This window comes from Triticum dicoccoides, chromosome 6B (genome assembly GCF_002162155.2).
Source record: "Triticum dicoccoides isolate Atlit2015 ecotype Zavitan chromosome 6B, WEW_v2.0, whole genome shotgun sequence".
Classification (NCBI taxonomy): domain Eukaryota; kingdom Viridiplantae; phylum Streptophyta; class Magnoliopsida; order Poales; family Poaceae; genus Triticum; species Triticum dicoccoides.
Window position 1 is genome coordinate 65,564,389 of NC_041391.1, and position 19,435 is coordinate 65,583,823.

Genomic DNA, 19,435 nt, shown 5'->3' on the forward strand with positions numbered 1-19,435 from the left:
AACAATTGGATCTGCTCTATTAAACAAAGGCATGGATTCAATGTGGTCGAGAAGCTTTTTGCATCAAATAATTTTACTCATCTGCATCAGAATCGTATTTTCACACGAATTTGTTTTCTTGCAGGCTTACAGTAGCATTGACCTTGACTTTTCCTTTTGATTCGGATTCAATCGTTTTTGTATCCTGTATTCTCATAGTTTTTGCTCTCCAAAGATTTGCTCCCGAATCCTATCAGGTACAGTTTTTTGGTTACCTGATGGAGATCAGGTTAGAGCACACCAACTATACCCATAATCCATAGGCTCTTCCTCTCAATTATCACTCTTTGCCCTGATGGAAAGCAAATGGGTCGTCTCTCTCACAGAAGGCATGGATTCCGTGTGTTAATGAGCTTTTTGCATCAAAATAATGTTCCCCACATGTATCAGGTTCATATTGTCATACTATTTATTCTGAATTTTTTTCTTGCAGGTCTATGATTGAATTAACCATGCCTTTTTCTTTTGGATTCAATTTTTTCTCTATCCTGTCATCTCATATTGTTGTGCTCACCATGGATTGTATCCTTTCCCTTACCACGTACAATTTTTGGATGGCTCATGTAGATCAGGTCAGAGTAGACAAATTATACCCATCAGCGCTGGTCAAGATTCTCCCACTCCATGCCAACGTTGTTTCTGGTCTGTTGCTATTATTGCTCCATTGGCTAGATCAAATATATTTCTTGTATAGTGCAACTACAATGAGTGGATTATTGTTTTTACTCTCTTTTCTCAAATTAATATTGGTGGATCTGGCAGCAGCTTCCCTCGACACTAACCAAGTGGTACAAATCTTGAGAATTTTGGGTTCTTTTACCGGTTAATCTTTGTGTATTCCTTAAATTGTCAGATTCAAGTTATACTTTTTTCTTTATTTTGCAGTATAACTTTTAAAACAGTGGTGTGCGACATGAAGATGCAATAAAACCCAATTAATGGAGGAGGTGATTTGCCAACACAAACATGGTACTATGAGTCGTTATTGTAGTCTGTTGGTTTAGCTGCATTATATGACACTATGTTGGCTTAGCTGCATGTATAACTCTATGATGTTACTAATCCGTGCAAGTTACACTCAATCCAATGTTCGCTTGACCGCCATTGCTGTTGGCCACTGTTGTGATGGCGGGTTTATCACTCTGCTACTTCTTTGGTGGAACGCCATCGTTGCATGGCCGTTCGACATGAAATGCCAATGAAAAGGCACGTGCACTCACTACATTATTCCGAGCTTCCCATCACAGGTGCAGTCAGCCCGTAGCGTTCTGGGTCTAGGCATACATGTGGCTTGCTAGGGCATCATGTACATATATTGTTTCCATACCAGAGTCTGTTGTTTTCATTCTTCGATTTTTGTTTTGATGTTTTCCCATTGTACTGATTTTTATAATTTGATAAGAATTATGTTAATTGGGGGAGCAGGATTTTTTGTTTGGTTTTTATGTAAGTCAATTCAATTCATTTTGAATAAGCCTTCAGGCCTTCAACCTTGAATGTCTCTTATGTTCTACTTATATGTGGATTGTGTTCCTCACATTCTGTGATCTTCCCGAATCTTTCATAGTTTTGTGTTTCTTTAAGGATTTCAACAGATTCAATTTTCCTTTCACATTGACCAAGAATATGCGGTTGATTTTTTCTCCCCGGAGTTATTTCAATTTAAGTTATGTATGTTTTTCATGTTTCCAGTTATTTCTCTAAGGGCGGCCAGTTGATTGGTGAGCCCATAAATTGCTGTCTATGGTTGTCTCTAGTTAGCAAAAATGATTTCCCCGAGCTAGCATCATTGTTGAACAGAGGTAACTACTCATATCTCAGGCAATAGACTTTGCATGCTCACAAAAAATGTTCTCATGTTATGTACACTGTTCACATGGATGGAGCTGTAAAATTTATGGCTAAGAACCTTATCCACCCAATTGTTCTAATTAACATTTTTTGGCAGTGCAGTTGGAAACCGAGTTGAAGCAGAACTATGGAGCAGAGCTATGCATGTCATCAGGTCACCATGTCGCAAATATGTTGCCTAATGCATCGGAGGCTCATTTTAGACTTGGCCATTTTCTCTCAAAAAAAAAATTTCAATCAGACAGTTGTACTACAGAATTTGCACTGCTTACAAGCAAGGATTAACCTTCACGTCAGTCCATGCATGTTAACTTTGTAAGTTAATTTAGGTTAAATTTGTGATGAATGCATGCCCGGTTTAAAGTGAAGACGACTATTGTCAACATGTGTGGTTTAAGATTTATCAACATAATCAAATTATTGCCCATTAAACCAAACATATGCAGAAGTAAGAATATTAATCAATTGTAGTCAACACCAATACACCTGCCGTAACTTTAGTTGGATGCGGTTGGATGCGATCGGACTGTACCATTGTTAATGGTAAATCGGATATACAAGAAGAAAAATATGTATGGATGAGAATTGATCTCAATAAGAAAAACAAAGTTCCATCTTTTTTTCGATCTTCCCCGTTCAGGTTAGTTCCGCAAGTGATTAAATTTTAGTGAGATGGAGCCCGTCTATCAGAATATGAATTCCTGGATTGGAGCCCAAGTTAAATACAGTGTAATAATCTGAGTCAGATTCCTTTTTCAGTTCCTGTACATATATATGTACCGGTGTATATATATTGGTATTAGAAGTTTAGAAGTTTTTGATAGTAATATGCATGTTAATTGGTAGTAACTACATATATACTGTGGCATGGCCAAAAAATAAAGTTTGTTTTATAAATAATGTATTAGAATTGGTAAATATCATGATTCAAAGTTCAGTTTGGTCGGTATAGGTGATAGGTGAACGGACAATAAGAAGAAATTATTTTCAATATTTTGAAGTCCTAAGTAGTTCAATTTCTTATCTAAATAGAGAAAAGATCAGTATAGGCTTCATTTCATATTATATTATTTTATATACATTTTTCATTTTTAGTATAAAAAGATTTGGATATTTTAAACCAAATAGAAGACAAAATGAAACTTTTCCAACACAAATAAAATTAGTCTACAAATTGCGTTCCAACACAAATAAAATTAGTCTAGAAATTGCGAATGCACGGGTTGGCGACTAGTTTCTCTAATTCGTTATGGTTTAATAGCAGTTTCAAATTGACTAAATCGAGGAATTCTGTTTTTTAATTTTTTTTAAATTTTTGGTACTGTTTTCGCTCTAGTTTTTTAACCGTTTGTCAAAATGAGGCGTGCAATATATTGTTGAAAAGCTATGGGCGAGGCGCAACTTTCATATATTGCAATGTTTTTGAGATTCCTTACGGTTTTAAGTTAATTTTGAAAATCGTGTGGCGGACGACGAGTGGCAGCTGCCATTTTTCGCGAAATTTTTACAAACCGCTGCTCGGAATGATTCAAACGATACACCGTTGAAAAGGTATTGACGAGGCGCAACTTTTTCATGTATAACACTCTCTCTAATTCTTTACGATTTAAGAGCAGTTTTAAATTTACCGAAATGCGGACACTCTGTTTTTCGCGACAACCAAATCGACGTGCGTACTTCATCCGACTGAAAACCGCACTGCATCGGACGAAATGCCGCACTGCATTAGACGGGCAAGAGAACTGCATGGTTTCTTTTTTGTGGGACGTAAATTTTTTAAGACGAGGAAGAAAACCGCATTGCTTTTAGACGGAAAAGCGCACTACATCAAAGAGTCAAGCGAACTTCATGATTTTCTTGTCGGGCGTAAATTTTCTCAGGTGAGCTTTTGTGAGTTTTTGTCGTCATTTTTTATGAAAGAAAGCACTGCAAGGTGGAGTGCACTGATTCAGTCGAAAAACCTCACTGCGTCGGACGAGCAAGTGCACTTCATGATTTCTTTTGTCTGACATAAATTTTTTATTCGGACGCAAATTTTCCCAGGCAGGTTTTGGGGAGTTTTTGTTGTCTTTTTTCCCAACTTTATATGAACCAGGGTGGACCGCATAGACGAGGGCAAATGAACCGCAACACTATCAAAAAGTGCACCACAAACACTGTCGCATTACTTTTTTGCAACAGTATGAAAAATGAACCACAATAATATCGAAGGTGAATCGCATTTTTTTAAGTGAACGGATGTGGGTTGTTTTGGTTCTGGTTACCAAGTGAACCACGCTAACTTTTTTACGAAACAAAAAAATTTAAACAAATTAAACACACTTTCTTTGAGCAAATTGGAACGCACGTGGACAAGCTGACTGCATGTGCACCCAATGGACTATAGTCCTCGCAGGGACTGCTTTTACGGCCAAACTGCACTAAATCACCAACCAACAGTGATCTGCAACACCGTAGGAAAAGTACTGCATGCATGCGCTCTGCACGGTAGGTGGGTGGAGAGTGATCTTCTGAATTTCTGATCAACCATAATACTGAACTTCTCAACACGCACATACATTTTCTTACAAAGGCGACATTTCAAACTGCGCCAACAGAGACCTTCATCGTGGGTGTGGTCAACCTTTTTTGTTTTACCCGTCTCCTTCCCTGCAAAAACAACAAAAGTGAAACCTGCATAGATTAGCAAACGGACTGCATGTTATCACTGTCCAAGTGATTAGGAAAATTCTATTTTGACATGGGAGGAAACTTGTTTTCTAGTGTGTCAAATCAAATGCAAGATGACAGCGAGCTGCATGGACGTGTTCTCCAGACCGCACACAAGGATGATGCGAACTGAAGAAAGGGTTGTGTGCAGAAGCTACACATCACCATAGACGAGTAGCGAGCTCCCCATCTTCGAGTACATAAACATCGGTGGTGGACGAGGGAACAGTGAACTGCAAAAAAAAACCTTCTCGGCTGCGTGTGCCCGCCATGAGGTGGAGCACCCCTCCTGTGCACTCCCGCACTGCACGCGCGCCGGCAATGGACTGCGGTGCTACCGGGGATGCCAATTTCTACAAAAGCAACAAATAAAACTACATGTGTTGAGGAAGTCAACTGCACCGGGCACCAAACTCAACTGCATGGCCGTGGTTGCATACTATACATATGTGTAAGTGCATCTAGTGTCACCCTTAGTTGGTTGTGGAGTATTGGCGACAAAGTTGGTTGAGGGACTAATGCGTTTGTGAGAATTGCAGGATAACGCAGGTAGTGTCCCTCATTGATTCGGTTTACCTACCGGAGATGACCCCTAAAAATGTATGAAGACATTGAAGACAATGGTGGTGTGTGAAGATATGAACACTGAAGTCTATGACATGAGAAGACAATGAGTGAAGACTATGGAGCGCGAAGACTGAGTCATTTCGTTGTTTCCTTTTCTTCTATCTTGAGTCATAGGAATCACCACACTGTTAAGTGGGGTCCAAGTGAACTAAGTCAGAGTGACTGAAGTGATGCTCAACCCAAATCCTATGTCTTCGAGCGAAGACAATGAGAGCAAATCTTATCTAGAGCTGGATGAGACAGCTTTGCTTGTAGCCCAAGTAAAGCCGTCGTGTGTGTTTGAAATCTGATCGTTGGAACACGTGACAGTTCCTTAGTGACCCAGGGTCATTTCAGACATATCAGGTCGGGTTGCCTTGTGACTATAAATAGCCCACCCCTACGCCATAAATTGGTGGCTGCTCAGAGTTAGTTTACGGCTTCTGTCATTTTGAGAGCAACCCACCTCGAAGCCTTTGAGAGAGAAATCCTTGCGAGGACAAAGCCCAAACACCCAGAGCCAAAGAGTGTTAGGCATCACTGAAGTCTTTCTGTCTGTGTGACCTGAAGACTTATTACACTTGAGGACTGTGTATCCTCCAGCCGGTTAGGCGTCGCATTCTTAGCATCCAAGAGTCATTGTGGATTGCCGGTGAACGAAGTCTGTGAAGGTTCGGAAGTCTACCTTGAAGACTTACCAGAGTGATTGGGCGAGGACTAAGTGTCCTTAGCTCAAGGGGAATAAGGTGAAGACACGGTCTTCTGAGTTGAATCTCAGTCTCCCTAACCAGACGTACAGTTGTCACAGCAACTGGAACTGGTCCAACAAATCCTGTGTCTTCAACAAGTGACTGGTTCTATCTCTTCCCTCCTTTACTTTGAGTTTGTCTTCGTGAAGTCATTGCTTATCTATCTTATCTGATTGACTTCATTGCTTGACTACTATTGTTGATTGGCTTCATACTATCTTCCATCCTGATCCTACTACCTAGCTGCTATGAGTCTTCGTACGTTAACACTATTGCATACTTGACTATGGCTTGCTTGTTGTAGTTTATCTTCCGCTGCATATCAATTAGGTCATTTATATTGTTTGTCTTCGAAACTACCATGTTTTGAAGACTTTGATAAAAATCGCCTATTCACCCCCCTCTAGTCGATAACTAGCACTTTCAATTGGTATCAGAGCAAGGTACTCCCTTGTTCTGTGTGATTCGGTTTAACCACGTGGAGTTTAGCTATGTCGACTGCAGGGATAATCAAAGTCTCCGCTGCCTGCCCCGTGTTCGATGGAACTGAATATCCCTACTGGAAGAATAAGATGCGCATTCATCTTGAAGCCATTGATGTCGACCTCTGGTATGTCGTCAAGAATGGCGTTCCCAAAACTGGTGAAGGTGTCACCCCTACTGATGTCAAGAAGTTCATTCAACTGGACTCGACTGCAAAGAACATCATCTGTGGTCATCTGACCAAAGGACATTATGGCCGTGTGAGTGCTCTGGAAACGTCAAAGCTAGTCTAGGACTGGCTATCCAAGGTCAATGAAGGCATCTCTACACAGAGAGATCAGAGGATCAGTGTTCTTCGCAATCTCTTCAACCGCTTCAAGAGAAACGACAATGAAAATGTCCAGCTCATGTTTGATCGCCTCACCGACATCACAAATGAGCTTCAGGCTCTCGGTGCCACTGAGATCACCAAGCATGAAATCGTCAAGACGCTGTTGAGATCTCTTGACAGCTCCTTTGACACCCTTGCCCTCATGATACAAGAACGTCCTGACTTCAAGACTCTCGATCCGTCTGATATACTTGAGAGGCTCAACACACATGAGTTCCAGCTTTCTGAGAAAAGAGATATCTATGGCCCCAACTATGGCCGAACTCGTGCTTTGAAGGCAAAAGCTGTTTCCTCATCTGAAGAAGAAGAATCGGACTGCGGTTCTGATGATCCTGAAGACATTGGAAGGGAGATTGCTATGCTTGTGAAGAAGTTCCAGAAATTCACCAAGAAGAAGGGCCTCAGAAAGTCTTCACGATCCAGTTCAAGAAATGATGAAGCTTCCACTCAAGACAACAAGAGGAGAACATGTCACAAGTGTAAGAATCCTGGGCACTACATCTCTGAGTGTCCTCAGTGGGACAACGAGAAGAAGAAGAAGAAGAGCAAGGAATATGACTCTGATGACAAGAAGAAGAAGAAATCATCAAAGTCATCTTCCAAGTCCACATCAAAGTCTTCATCTCATAAGAAGAGCTCATCTGGCAAGGCTCGTGCTTTTGTTGGCAAGGAAATGGATTCAGAGGAGGAGTCTGCTTCTGAGGAGGCAGAGGTGGAATCTGAAGCTGAGTCCGACTCTAGCGTTGCAAGTCTGGCTCTAGCCACAGCCTACGTTGCCAAGTCCATCTTCAACACTGAAGACAATGACTCCCACACCAACGCTGATGATGACAAGGACGATCCTGCTCCCACCTACTGCTTCATGGCACGCGGTGCCAAGGTAAAATCACGCGATGCTTACTTTCAAACATCAAGTGAAGATGACTCTGATTGTGAATCCAAACCCAGCTAGAAAACACTTGCTAAAATTGCTACTGAACAACAAAGGGCTATGGAACATACTCAAAAACTGTTAGACAAAAGTGATGACCTGTTGGACGCGGAAATGACACGTTCACAGTCCTTAGTTGAAGACATAAAAAATCTTCATGCTAAGTATCAAGAACTTGAAAGTCTTCATGAGACGCTCTCAACCACTTATGAAAAGCTCTCCTATGATTATCTTCAAAGGAAGCAAGAGCTTGAGAAATTGAAAGCGACTCATGAAGATCTTCAAAAAGAGAATGAGTCATTTCGCGCTTAATAGATCAGTCCCGCTCAGGATGGATTTGAACCACCATGCTTAAAATGCATTGAGCGTGATAACGCTGCCTCTGTTGCTGAATGTTCCACTACTGCTACTGTTGCTCTGTCTTCAACTACTGATGTGGTAACTAACCCCTCTTCTGAGGATACCACTGCTATTGTTGATGAAAATGCTAGGTTGAAGACATTGCTTGAAAGAGGGATGTACAAAAGTCTGAAAGGGCATCAGACACTTTGCGATGTCCTCAAAAAGCAGATTCTGAACAGAAACCCTAGGAAAGAGGGTGTTGGGTTCGAGAGGAAAATGAATGCCGATGGTTCCTACTGGAAGCCTGAGCAGTATCCCAAAACCACATGGGTTGCTGCAAAGGAACCTTCAGTGGATCTATCCACTTTATCTGGGTTTACCTGTGCTAATCCTATTATCATTGATGAATCCTTTGATGCAAACTATAAACTGTTCAAAAATCAGAATGGTGAAGTGTTTGCCAGGTATATTGGTACTAACTGCAGGAATGGACCGCCAATCAAGAAGATCTGGGTTCCCAAAAGATGTCTTGAAAATCTTCCTGTGAATCTTGTCATGACACCACCAGGGAAGAAGACAAACCCCAGACCAAAGGCGTCACATGGTCCAATGGCTTCATACGGAAACATGACTCACCTGAGTCACCCTAACGCCAGTGTTTTGCACGGAAATCGTACTCAAGTTTATGAATATGAGCGCGTGTCTTCAAACCACTATGTTCATAGTACTAAGAACTTTTTTGCTTATTCATATGAGTATCATTCATCTCCTGCAAGGCTATTTGCTAGGGCTCGAAAGCCGAAATTCTCAGATGCTGCACTTAGACTCATTGCTTCTAAGCCACCCCTAAAGATGTGGGTGGTGAAGAAGAACTAACTCTCTTTTGCAGAACATGGTCTCCAGCCAGCAATCAAAGGCGTCTGATATAATTGCTGGGGACCTAAAACACAATGGGACGCATGATAAAATGACTTACTATGTATTCCACATATGAATCGCTTACCTGTCATACTGTGTGCTAACTTTCATCTATGCTATGATAATCCAAGTGTGCATCAACTGCTTATGCTTCACAACATACCTTGTGAAGCCTATCCTCCTAACTGCACTGTAGGGCATGACAACTCGTGCTTCAGAATGGATTATGGACAGCGGATGCACTAATCATATGACTGGTGATCGAAGTCTTCTCATGGACTCAACCTTACGTCCATCCGACAAGAGTCAAATCACATTTGCTGACACTGGTAAAGGAAAGGTATTGGGTCTAGGTAGAGTTGCAATCTCAAAGGATCAACACATGGATAAAGTGATGCTTGTTGAATCCCTTGGATTCAACTTAATGTCTATCTCAATGCTTTGTGACTTAAACATTATTGTGATATTTGGAAAATATCGTTGCCTTGTAATAATGGAATCTGACAAGTCTCTAGTCTTTGAAGGGTATAGGAAAGGTGATCTATACATGGTAGATTTCTCAGCAGGTCCACAGCTTGCCGTATGTCTTCTTGCAAAAGCTTCAGAATGCTGGCTCTAGCATCGAAGGCTGGGGCATGCTGGCATGAGGAACTTACACACTCTCGTCAAGAAGAAGCATGTCATAGGCATCGAAGGTGTCAAGTTCAAGAAAGATCATTTGTGTGGTGCCTGCGAAGCTGGAAACATGACGAGGGCCAAGCACCCCTCGAAGACTATCATGACAACATCTCAACCCTTCGAGCTGTTGCACAAGGACTTATTTGGTCCCACTCACTACTCCACCCTCACAACAATGGCGTGTCTCTATGGCTTCGTCATTGTTGATGACTACTCAAGATATACATGGGTGCACATAATTCTCTACAAGACTGAAGTACAAGATTTCTTCAGACGATTCACCAATCGAGCAATGAACAATTATGGCGTCAAGATCAAGCATATCAGAAGTGATAATGGCACTGAATTCAAGAACATCGGCCTTGATCTTTATCTGGATACAATGGGAATTACTCATGAATTTTCTGCTCCGTACACACCTCAGCAAAATGGCATTGTTGAGCGCAAGAACAGAACCCTCATTGAGATGGCCCGAACAATGCTCGACGAGTACAAGACACCAAGAAAGTTCTGGCCAGAAGCTATTGATACTGCATGTCACATCATCAACCGTGTTTACATCCACAAGCTTCTGGGAAAAACATCCTATGAGCTCCTTACTAGCAAGAAGCCAAATGTCAGCTACTTCAGAGTCTTTGGTGCTAGGTGCTGGATCAAGGATCCCCATCACAAGTCAAAATTTGAACCCAAAGCTCATGAAGGCTTCATGCTCGGCTATGGAAAGGATTCGCACCCTTACAAAGTCTTCAACCTCTTCCACTACAAAATCATTGAAATAGTGGATGTGCGATTTGATGAAACCAATGGTTTACAACGGGAGCTCCTGCCAAGCACACTAGATGAAGCTCCTTCCAGTGAATCTATCAAGCTGATGGGAACTTGTGAAATCATGCCCTCTGAAGCACAGCCTGAAGAGGAACTTATCATTTCTGCACCAAACCAACCTGAAGACAATGCTCAGACCGAAGACAATCCTCCCAATGATGACAATGATCATCATGAGCAAGGTCTTCATCCAGTTCATCCTCGTGTTGCAAATGATGTACAAATTGAGAAGATAATTGATAGCATCAACGCACCTGGTCCGCTTACTCGATCAAGAGCGACACAGTTAGCAAATTTCTGTGGGCATTTTTCATTTGTATCAATATCTGAACCCAAGAAAGTTGCTGAAGCCTTTATGGAACCTGAATGGATTCAAGCCATGCAAGAAGAACTTCAACAGTTCAAGCTGAATAATGTTTGGGAACTTGTCAAGCGCCCTGACCCTGGCAAGCATAACATTATTGGCACTAAATGGATATATCGGAACAAACAAGATGAGCATGGTCAAGTCATCAGAAACAAAGCACGTCTTGTGGCACAAGGATATACTCAAGTTGAAGGAATTGACTTCGATGAACATTTGCTCCTGTGGCTAGGCTTGAAGCTATTCGCATACTGCTAGCCTATGCGAATCACCACAACATCCTGCTATATCAAATGGATGTGAAAAGTGCTTTCCTCAATGGCAAAATTGAACAAGAAGTGTATGTTGCTCAACCACCTGGCTTTGAAGATCCAAAACATCCTGATATGGTGTACAAACTCAACAAAGCACTGTATGGCCTGAAATAAGCTCCTCGCGCTTGGTATGATACAATCAAAGACTTCCTGAAGAGCAAAGGTTTCAAACCAGGATCCCTAGATCCCACACTCTTCAAGAAGACATATGATGGTGAACTGTTTGTGTGCCAAATATATGTGGATGACATAATCTTCGGCTGCACCAACCAGAAGTATAGTGCTGAGTTTGGATACATGATGCAAGAGCAATATCAGATGTCCATGATGGGTGAGCTGAAGTTCTTCCTTGGTCTTCAAATTCATCAGCAAAGAAATGGCATTTTCATATCTCAAGAAAAATATCTCAAAGACTGCCTGAAGAAGTTCGGAATGCAAGATTGCAAAGGTTACACGACGCCAATGCCAGCCAAACATCATCTTGGTCCCGACGACAATGGTAAAGAGTTCGATCAAAAGGTATACCGCTCCATGATTGGTTCTTTACTTTACCTATGTGCATCTAGGCCAGATATTATGCTTAGTGTTTGCATGTGTGCTCGATTCCAAGCGGCACCAAAGGAATCGCATCACTTAGCTGTGAAGTGAATTCTTAGATATTTGGCTTACACCCAAACACTCGGATTATGGTATCCAAAGGGCTCAAGGTTTGATCTAGTTGGATTCTCGGATGCTGATTATGCTGGTGACAAGGTGGATCACAAGTCAACATCAGGAACATGTCACTTTCTGGGACGATCACTTGTCTGTTGGTCTTCAAAGAAGCAGAACTATGTATCACTCTCAACTGCTGAATCTGAATACATTGCTGCTGGATCTTGTTGTGCTCAGCTTCTGTGGATGAAGCAAACTCTCAAGGATTATGGCATCAATCTGAAGCAAGTCCCTCTCTTGTGCGACAACGAAAGCGCCATCAAGATTGCCAACAATCCAGTTCAGCACTCGAAGACAAATCACATTGAAATTCGTCATCATTTTCTTAGAGATCATGTCATGAAGAAAGATATTGACATCATTCACGTCAACACTGAAGAGCAACTGGCAGATATCTTCACAAAGCCCTTGGATGAGAAAAGGTTTTGCAAGTTACGGTGTGAGCTAAATATCTTGGAATCCTCAAATGTCCTGTGATCAGGCACACATCCTAACACTTATGCATGTTGATGATTTAGATGTGCAACCCATGAAGTAAAGTATATCTTCAATCAATGAAGACTTACATTCTGAGTGTGAATACATTAAAGTGGAATTTGACTTCGGAGCGCCACGATAATTGTGCGCCGTGTCTGGGTCTAATACTTCCTATACGGTGGGTAATGCCACCACCAAAATTTCTTGGTTTGAAGTGTTTCACTCATGGCGTTATTGTTGAATATCTTCGCATATTGATTTGTCTTCAACTTTCAACTTATCTTCATGATTTACTTCACTATGTTGAGTTGATTGCCTTCTCATATATATATACTAGTATTTTGTCCTCTACAACATTCATTTATAGCTATGTCTTCACTGTTGAATCTTTGAAACTAAGTGAATGTGATCGGACCCTAATCTCTCTATTCTTACTATCTCAAACTCTATCTGTCCAAATCATATGCATTCTGTTGAAACTGTCGAATGTCTTCTCTGCATCCTTGTCAGCAGAAGACACATAGACAAACATCAAGTCCTATTGAAATGATTCATCTTTATTGTCGATATCCGGAGAAGCCGGAACAACCATCCGACAAACTTGGCGGGCGTGGGAACGTGGGACAACTCTAAATATGTTGCATGTTTGCCACGTGTCCCATGGATGTGAACAGACAGGGGCACCTGCGTAATTGCGTTGTGCCGCACACCTACTTATAAATACGTGTCCCCTGTGGTCAAGAAAACCTTCTTCCACCTCTCCACCTCGTCAAAACCCTAGCGCCACCGCTAGCTCTCGACGACACCGGCGACGAAGCACTTAGCTGCCGTGACTTCTCCGACGCCGTCCTCACGCCGGCCGCAGGCATCGTCCTCTCCGCCGTCACCGTAGGTGTCCTCCGTCGCCAAGTTAGGGCACGGTGGACTGAACTGCTCGGTCTCCAAATTCTTCCCATCTAGCAGTTCTTCATGTGGTAAATATAACTCTATTTTTACCAGCTTTTTGATCCTTAATGATTCATCCAATTTACCAAAATTGGTTTCTATCTATACAAAGTTAGATCTATTATGTCTGCATCTCATACTGCCTAGTATATTCACTTAAGCTTCACATCTAGTTAGATTCCTCACTTGTACTTATTCACGAATTCGTACAAATCTGGAACCGACTCTCAACATATAAGTAAATGTCTTCGCAACATGAGGTCAATGTCTTCAAACTGATTTATCTTCAAAATCTTCTGAGAATGCATATGACCTCTTCCCCTTCCCTCGCATCTCTAATGCTATCACAGGTACATGTCCGTGGGAGAATCCCTAGGTTCTCATAGTCTGCATTCGTTTGCAGAATTCTTACAGCAACACATTGATTCTCCTGAAGCCAGTTCCTGTCTGACCAGCAAGACAAAGCCTTTGAAGCCTTTGAACATATTGAAGCCATTCCGTTTGAAGTTCATGGCTGCAGAGAAATCAGTAAGGAAGGGTGGCAGACAGCATCGTGGGGGAACTTCAAAGGATCTACCTAATGATGTTGCTGAAATCTACAAAACAGATCCTGAAGAGGATTACAATCAGCGCAAGACTCGAATCCAATGGATTCGATGCTATTGGGCTGAATAGTGGTTCAAGTACAAGTTCGTGACCTAGGAGTACGCAGAGAAAAATGCTATCAAGAGCCCTTGGGGTGATATTCTCTATCTAGGCCTTCCCCCCAAGAACAAAGCTGAAGCCATTGCGGAAGAATTCTATCCTTGCATGGTCCGTGGACCACAGCCTGAAGAAGCCGACCCATCATCATTGCTTTGGTGTCGTGACGAAAATCTCTTCAAGCGCAATTTTCAGTATACTAAGGCTTCGGCAAATGAAAACAAGAAGTCATGGGGATTAGACTTCAATCCTGGTCCCTCTGCTCCCCGTGATGATGGCACTCGTGCAGATGAAGAAAATAGAATTGGCCCCTTTGCAAACCTTGAAGGCCTCATCTCCTACATCTTGGTACAAGGTGCCAAAGTGGATCATTCTGACAATGATGCTGATTCTGATGAAGCCCCAGCTCCTCCTCCAAGGCCGCAGAAGCCAAAGAATATTAAGACTTGATCATCAGCTGCACCTCCAAAAGCTTCTCGTGTGAAGCCACTAGCCACTGCACCTCCTGAAGTCAGTGTGCAGTCTGAAGATCTTTCATGCATCTCCAAGAAGACTGAGAAGAAAAAGAAAATCGTCAAGAGTACCGATCAGGCTTTGACTCCTGCTGCTATTCTGCGTGAAGAGCCCATTGATCTGTCTAGCGATGACGATCTTGCTGATGATGCTCTTGAGCAACTGATCAAGAGCAAGGAAGAAGCAGAGATCTTCAACAACTTGCCTCTCTTTGACGTGGCAATCATTCATAACTTCATTGATGAATGGTTTGACACACCAAACCTAAGCTTCAATGATCTGCAACTCCCAATTGGCCTCAGCGTCGCCTTCAATGGCGCCATTGCTTCTGAGCTAGCTATTGCTCAGCGCATCGTCGAACTGAAGCACAAGATTGACTATGAAAAGGCTCAGTTCAAGAAGCATGTGGCCACGCTCAACGTGCAAGATGTCAGGAACTTCAAGATCATGCTGCACGAGCTCAAAGAAGCCTTTCACAAGAAGCGTGAAGAAGCTCGAGGCTCCAGAGAGCGTATGAAGAGTCTAGCTGACAAGTGTGTGCTTTTCTACAATGAGGCTGAGAAGCGCAAGGCTCTTGGTCGTCCTGGCATCGACCCCGGGATGGCTGCAAAGAAGAAGAAATCGACTGTCCAATCTGCACATTCAAGGCCAGATGAACCTCGCATTGTCTTCCCAAGCAGCATGACTGGCTCGAAGCCAAGAGTCATGTCAACTATTTCAGAACAGAAGAAGACGAGGGCTGCAGAGGCTGAAGCCAGAAAACAGAAAACCTCAGAAGCCTCTGAAGCTGCTCCCTCCAAGAAGAAGCGCAAGATCAAGAAGAGTCGGGCTGCTCCCACAGAGCCCCTTGTTGTTGAACCCATCTTAGTGGTTCGTCCTGCATCTGCATCCCAAGAACATCGCATGACTGTTCATGAGCCTGCTTCCACAGAGGCTCCTGAAGCTGAAGAGATTCCAGCAGCTGAACCCACCGCTGCTGAAGACATTGGTCAAGATGACAATGTTGAAGATGATGAAGTTCTTCCTCAAATTGAATATAATGTGGTATTATCGCCTATTTGTACGAACAACGAAATCATCAGCATTGGTCGTCCTCTGACGCCAATTGCTCAGGATGCTTCATGGGCTGATCGCCCACAAGAACAACACTCCCCCAGCACTCCCCAACAACAACAAACCACACCATCCGTACAAGTTGAAGAGGATGAGGACCTGCCCACTCCATATCCAAAGGCGTCGCCTGTACTACAAAGGCTTCGCAAAGGACCAAGGCCTCAAGTCCCTCTTCCGAGCGTTCCAGAAGGAGAAGTGCACCATCAACCTGTTGCACGTCAAGTGTTTTCATAAGCCACTCCTACTGTGAATGTCTTCGAGTCTAAAGCACCAGCTGCTGAAGACAATCCGGCTGCATCAGCCGATGAAGAACGTCAAGAAGAACGTGTCCATACTCCCCCCATTCCTGAAGAAACTGTTCATGAAGTGAACGTGTCTGTGCCTGACCCTCCAGCTCAGCAAGTGGAGGTCGAAAATCCTGAAGCTGCCACTACCAATGCAAGTGAAGCTCATTGCGTTGTCATGACTGAAGCTAATGTGGAGCTTGAACAAAACAGTGTGCCTGAAACCAATGAGGCAACTGCTCCTGAAGCACCTGTTGTGCAGCCTGAAGCCTCAGCTGCTGCCACTGCTCCTGTTCCGCCACCAAGGCCCTATGCAATCAAGCAAGCATACAACCATGGCGAGCTAATCACAGTAAGATGGCCTGTTCTGGTCCCTCCGCCTACTGTCTCTGGTCCTCAATTTGACTATCACATTGAGCATAGGCCTCAGGTCCAGGAGCCAAAGCCAGGACTGCCAAGGTTTCCTGGTACTGCCACATCTGTCGGGTCCTTCAATGCAAATGGCTTCAAGAGCCACAACACATTCTTTGACAGCTCAAAGAACCCCTACATGAAGCCAAGAATATCATCAGATCGGTTCTGGAGTCATCAGCGACGAAGCTATTACTCCTGTGTTCTGTATGATCAAGGGCGCATTTTCCCTCATATGCGCCTCGACACTGAAGCCATTGCTGGACTGCCGTGCTTAGAAGAAGCACTTGATTGTTTTCGTGATGCTGGTCTGCTCAGCTTTGTCACAGACAAAGAACATTGGAATGAAGAGCTATTTCTTTAATTCTATGCTACCATCCACATTCGCGGCTACAACAGAGATATCAAGACCTGGGTTCTCGAGTGGATGACAGGAAATGTTCATCATGAAGCCAAAGCTCTGGATATCATTGAGCTTACAGGCCTATCCACTCCCGGAGATCTATATGAACCTGGTTGTCAAAAACACTGCAATGAACTGGAAAGCATCTTCCATAAGCCTGAACCCAATATGATCCAGATGTTGAGCATGATGAAGCCTTTGCCACATGATGCTGAATATCCAAAGGAGTTCTTTGTTGATGACCTTGAGTATCTGCCGCGCACCATATATCATATCATCAGGCGGACTCTATGGCCTATCAAAGGACATTCATCAGCTGCAAAACTCGAAGGAGCCATGAAGACATTCGTCTTTTACATCCTCAATGGCATCAGCTTCAATGCGCAAGATTTCTTCATCAGGCAACTGGCTGCATCTGGATCTGACCTCTTCGGACTGAAATTCTATGCTCCATGGGTCATGCGCCTCATCAAGCAACACTCTGCTGTCAACTATCAACGATCTGCTCGCAATCATGTGATCTTCCTACCAGAGGTTGATATGTCAGTTGAAGCCATATACCCTGAACCTGCCAAGAAGCCTCTTTGTCTTCAGAATGCTGAACATCAAAGCTTCACTCAGCCTATGGAAGGAGTCCAAGCTGTCACGCATGTCTATCCGATGGCTGGGAATACTCGTCTGCCTCATCGTGCACCAACTGAAGCTACTGAGAGTACCATTGCTCAAAGGCCTCGGAAGCGCTCTCGGGTCCTAAATGACCGAGAACTTCTTGTGGCCCTACATCAGAAGCAAGATAAGCATCATTTTTGGCTGAAGCGTCAGATGCAAAGCCTCTTGGTGGACGTAAATCGCATTCGAAACCTTGCCACAAAGAATGCATTTGTCACTCACGAAACTTGTCGCGTTCATGGAAGAGTTTGACCCTACTCAGTGCTGAAGCTGATCTTCAAGACGATGGCTTCACGGAAAGATTCAAGTTTGACTCCACTCCTCCACGGAATGCTGTCCTACGAAGAACTCCATCTCTTGAAGACTCTGATTATTCTTCCTCCGTGGCAACTGTCAATGCCAATGTCATCGATGATGAAGACGATGCTACTTCACCGCCCCCTACTTCTGCACGCATCAACACTGCACCAAGTTCCTCTGCACTGCCAAACGACAATGACAACCCTGCTGCTTCAACTACTCCTCATGAGGACGAGTAGATGCTCTATGTCTTCACACCTTTTTGGTCATTACTGACAAAAGGGGGAGAAGCATATGAGTTGATAGTATTCAAGCGGGTTCATAAGGGCGGTTGCTTTATATTTTTGCCTAGTGCTTACAACTCTTGTTTTTTGATACACTTCGTTCTTTGAGTTGTAACACTTAAACTTGATGTTCGTCTGCTACTTATTTGTGTTTCCACGTGCGATGATAACTTCCGCACTTAGATCATTCTGCAGACGTCCATTTTTCATTATGCATGTCATTCTCTTAGCTATATCATTTCATGCATCATGAATTATCTTCATAAGTTGAAGAGGATCTTCACAAGTACAACCTGCCATGTGCATTTGCATTCCAAAAGCAAATTATTTATATGCACATCTTCAGGGGGAGCCCTTGCCACTTATGAGACAATACGCTATCCTTTACAATTTCACATACTTCTTTCCCGTTGAAAACTTCAACCAGTTTGTCATCAATCACCAAAAAGGGGGAGATTATTAGTGCATCTAGTGCCACCCCTAGTTGGTTTTGGAGTATTTGTTGGGGAAGGTTGCAGAAAATTAAAATTTTTCCTACGGTTTCACCAAGATCCATCTATAAGTTCATCCAAGCAACGAGTCAAGGGAGTGAGTTTGCATCTACATACCACTTGTAGGTCGCGTACGGAAGCGTTCGAGGGAGCGGTGATGATGGAGTCGTACTCGACGTGATTCAGATCACCAATGACCAAGTGCTGAACGGACAGCACCTCCGCGTTCAACACACGTACGGTACGGGCGACGTCTCCTCTGTCCTGATCCAGCAAGGAGGAAGGAGAGGTTGAGGAAGACAGCTGCACCGGCAGCACGACGGCGTGGTGTTGGTGGAGAAGCAGCACTTCGACAGAGCTTCGCCAAGCTCGTGACGGAGAAGGAGAGGTGTTGGGGAGGGGAGGGGCTGTGCCTTGGCTTGGGGTGTGCAGCTCTCCCCTCACCCCTCTATTTATAGGGGAAGGGGCAAGGGGGCCGGCCCCTCTAGATGGGATCTAGAGGGGGGGCGACGGCCAGGAAGGGGGAACTTGCCCCCCAAGCAAAGGGGGGCGCCCCCTCTAGGGTTCCCCCCCAACCCTAGGCGCATGGGCCCAACGGGGGGGGCGCCCAGCCCTCCAGGGGCTGGCTCCTGACCCACGCAGCCCATGTGGCCCCCCGGGAGGGGTGGCCCCTCCCGGTGGACCCCCAGAACCCTTCCGGTGGCCCCGGTACAATACCGATATGCCCCCGAAACTTTCCGGTGTCCGTTTGACAACTTCCCATATATAAATCTTTACCTCCGGACCCTTCCGGAACTCCTCGTGACGTCCGGGATCTCATCCGGGACTCCGAACAACATTCGGTAATCACATACAAGTCTTCCTAACAACCCTAGCGTCACCGAACCTTAAGTGTGTAGACCCTACGGGTTCGGGAGACATGCAGACAT

General features: G+C 43.8%; 1 long non-coding RNA gene across 4 annotated transcripts; it reads left to right on the forward strand.

Annotated features, from left to right (window-relative positions):
- Nucleotides 1-476: 476 nt before the first annotated feature.
- Nucleotides 477-2,275, forward strand: LOC119320234. Of its 4 annotated transcripts, none has more exons than XR_005154862.1 (5): nucleotides 477-681; nucleotides 802-827; nucleotides 925-1,008; nucleotides 1,732-1,841; nucleotides 1,993-2,275. It is a non-coding gene; the product is annotated as an uncharacterized LOC119320234 (long non-coding RNA). The 4 variants fall into 4 exon arrangements; XR_005154863.1 differs by having other exon boundaries at nucleotides 805-827; XR_005154861.1 differs by having other exon boundaries at nucleotides 477-827; nucleotides 1,988-2,275.
- Nucleotides 2,276-19,435: the final 17,160 nt, after the last annotated feature.